A 3,819-nucleotide genomic window follows, 5' to 3' on the forward strand; every position below is an offset into this window, starting at 1 on the left:
GGAGTTTATGTAAAAGTGTTAGAATGGTTTGTAGTATTACTAAATGTTCAAGAACAATGTTCTTATTGTTCTTGCGGTTATGAGTTGTAATTTCCACAACAATCTTTAAGCTCAAAGTCCTAATGATTTCTTTCTTTTTCTTTTCTTTCCTTTGTTTTTTTTCTTTTGTTTTGCTTTGTTTACTTTGGGAATTTAAGAGTACGTCTTTGCAACAAATATGTTAGCATCACTTGTTACTTGAGGGAAATATGGAAACTAAAATCTCAACCAAAAATCCAAGTCAGAATATGAATTTAGTGAGACCCTCAGTTTATTGTCATACACATTAATGTTGGAGAAGTACCTATCTAGCTCACTATCACTAGTCCATTACTCTATGCCTGCATTTATATCTGTAGGGTGTTATCTTGATGAGTATAGCTTCATTCTGTGGTTTAAATTAGTGTTTGCCACCAAGGTGTCCTTCATTTCTGGGAGTATTCTGGATACATGTTACCCTGTAACATCCATATGAATGTTTGGGTAAATTTTGATATATCTGCCAAAAATGACATTGGAATTTTGATAGAGATTGCATTAAATGAGTAGAGCACTTTGAGTACTATTCACAGCTCAATAATATTAAGTATTCCGGTTCAAGAATACAGATAAGTTTTCATTTGTTTCTTCTTTCAATGCCTCACATTTTATAGTGTTAATCAAACTAGGTTTGACTTTTATTATTATGTTAAATTGTAAACATTTTATATTTGGGGATGCTACTATAAATGTATTATATCTTTTTTGGGAGATAGTTCCTTTTTGTGTAGAAACACAACTAATCTTTATGTGTTATGTTTGTATCTCCAAATTTGTAAACTTTGGATGAGTTTTATTTATACGTATTCTTCAGAAGGGAGAAAAATGGCAGTGAAGTAGCGGGATCCTAGGCTTTTCACATCTCATGAACACGACTAGGTAATTGACAAATCATCCTAAAATCCCAGATAGGGGCTCTGAGTCCCCAACTTAAGGGAGAGAAGAGGGCACACTGAAGATTGTAGAAAGCTTAAAGACATGCTTTAGGGAGCAAAAGATTGCAGTGCTGCAGAGATCAGGGAGCCATGGTGGAGGAGAAGGTCACATGAGACTGGAGCACACATGGAAATGCATAGGGAGAACATTTCCTCAGAGCCATTGGCTGGGAAAATGGGAAGGGCTGAATTTTGTGAACTCTGGCAGCTAGCATGTCTTGAAAGTTGGAGTTTTAAAGATAATTTGGCTGGCATAGATAATTGGCTTGGATAGAGTCAAGAATGGTCAGTGCTGCTTCTGGAAAGAAGGCAGGCCAACAGCCTGGGGTCAGTCAATGTTGCAAAGCCATTTGAAGAATGCCTGAAGCACCCAAGGTAGAGTATTCACTCACTACAAACACTGCCCTGACAGGTAGTATTCACTGAGATGCCCGTTGAGGAACTAAAGACCCAGCTGGAGGTCCTTCTCTCTCCTGCTACTCAGCACAAACACAGAGCCACCCAAGGGAAGTAGCTTGGTAGGGACACTAGATGTCCGCCTAGCTTCTACGAAGCCCCCACCTCACTATGCTCTTTTGATACTGCCCTTCTTTCTCAAGCTTGCCTCAGTCCCTGCAAGGTCAGCCCTGCCCCATGAGACCTGCACAAGCTGCTGCCCACACCACAACCCTGGCCAGACAGGGGATTGGTGGGATTGGTGTCTGGTCTCAACTCACAAGCAGACCACAGCGCACCTAGCTATGACTTACCATGTTCAGGCCAGGGACCCTACACTGTCCATAGCAGTCACAGAGTGCATCTGCAGGCCACTGGCTTTTAAATGATCTAACAGGAGACTTAACTATCTTTTATAACATACAGAGGAAGGCCCAGAGCCTTAAACAAAATGCCAAGATGGAAGAATTTATCCAAAGTCAAAGAACAAGAGATGGCCATGAAGAGAGATTTAAGTGTAACAGTTATAAGTAGCAGGTGTAATGGAGAATTCAAGGCAACCTTCATAAGGATGTTCTCTGGGTTGAGAAAAGAATAGTGAGAAACTTACCAGAGAGCTAAAACAGAAAAGGAAAAACAGAGATGAACAATGCAGTGAATGAGATTGAGGGACACCTGGGTGGGTCAGTCGATTAAGCGTCCAATTCTTGATTTTAGAATAGGTCATGACATCATGATTTGGGAGATCAAACCCCAGCTTGGTCTCTGCAGTGACTGCATGGAGCCTGATAGGGATTTTCTCTCCTTCTCTCTCTGCCTCTCTTCACCTTTCACTCTCTGTATCTCTCTCAAAAAAATAGTTCTTTAAAGAAAAAAAAAGAGATTGGAAACAGGCTTAGCAGTGAACAGCAGGCTGGAAGTAGAGCAATGACTTTGTCACTTAAAAGAAAAAAATAAAGAAAAATAATGTAAGCAAAAGACAGGAGAAGTATTGACTTAGGGAACTCAGAGACTCCAGCAAATGTAATATTTGTATTATGGGAGTCTCAGAAGAAAAAGAGAAAAGGGTACAGAACATTTATTTCAAGAGGTAATAGCAGAAATATTCTATAATCCTGGAAGGAAACAGACATCCACATCAAGGACTATCAAAATGGATAAAAACAAAAAACTGTATGCTGCCTCTAAGAGACTCGCTTACACATAAAGACACCTGCAGATTGACAATGAAGAAGTGGAGAAACTATGCAACTCAGTGTCAAAAGGAAACCAGAGTGCCAATGTTTCCATAAAACAAACCAGACTTTTTTTTTTCTTATATCCTGCTTGATGGCAGAGTAATACTGGCCTCACAGTATAGTTTTGAATATGTTCCCGTTCCTCCACTATTTATAGGATTTTGAAAAGGCCATATTTAATTATTATGGGTTTTTAAAAATGTTTTGAGAGAGAGAGAGAGAGCAAACACCTGAGCAAAGGAGAGTCAGAGACAGAGGGAGACACAGAATCCAAAGACAGGCTCCAGGCTCTGAGCTGTCAGCACAGCGCCCAATGCAGGGCTCGAACCCATGAACGTGAGATCATGATCTGAGCCAAAGCTTAACCAACTGAGACACCCAGGTGCCACGAATTATTGTTTTTCAATATCAGTTAGAATTGACCAAGGAATGCATGTGATCTTGGACTTTACTGTGCTGAGAGAGTTTTTTTTAATACAATGTGATTTATTTATAAATGAGAACAAATTAACAACGACTATTATTTCAGAAGTTAAAAAGGTGACACTAATTGTACTGAATACACAATCTTTATTTTTCTTCAATTTCTGAGTTTTTTAATTATACAAAGGTGACAAGTCAAGTTTGGTAAAAAAAAAAAAAAAAAAAAAAAAAGGCTCCGCGAATTTGTGTGTCATCCTTACACAGGGGCCATGCTAATCTTCTCTGTCTCATTCCAATTTTAGTATATGTGCTTCCGAAGCAAGCACGAGAGATTTTTTATTTTGAAATCCGCTTTCATTCTTCTTACAGATATAAGAAGATTTCTGAATTCTTGGGTTTAAGGTTCATAAGTCAATCTTAGTAACCTGTGCGTTTTTAGGAATTAAGTGCAATACTTTTTTTTAATGTTTATTTCTGTGAGAGAGGAGGAGGGAGGGAGGGGGAGGGAAGCATGTGCTCTAGGAAGGGGCAGAAAGAGAGGGAGAACACAAAATGCGGAGCAGGGTCCAGACTCTGAGCTGTCAGCACAGAGCCTGATGTGGGGATCAAACTCACTAATCATGAGATCAAGGCCTGAGTCTAAATCATACATTGAACCCACTGAACCACCCAGGTGCTCCAGTGAATTTCTTTCCTAGTTATTTGACTTG

The 3,819-nt window shown here is 39.4% G+C and overlaps 1 non-coding gene across 1 annotated transcript; it reads right to left on the reverse strand.

Moving 5' to 3' along the window:
- Positions 1 to 3,328: 3,328 nt before the first annotated feature.
- On the reverse strand, positions 3,329 to 3,435 carry LOC115281365. Its single transcript, XR_003904267.1, has one exon. It is a non-coding gene; the product is annotated as a U6 spliceosomal RNA (small nuclear RNA).
- Between the last annotated feature and the right edge of the window lie 384 nt (positions 3,436 to 3,819).

Source organism: Suricata suricatta, chromosome 16, assembly GCF_006229205.1.
Source record: "Suricata suricatta isolate VVHF042 chromosome 16, meerkat_22Aug2017_6uvM2_HiC, whole genome shotgun sequence".
NCBI lineage: Eukaryota > Metazoa > Chordata > Mammalia > Carnivora > Herpestidae > Suricata > Suricata suricatta.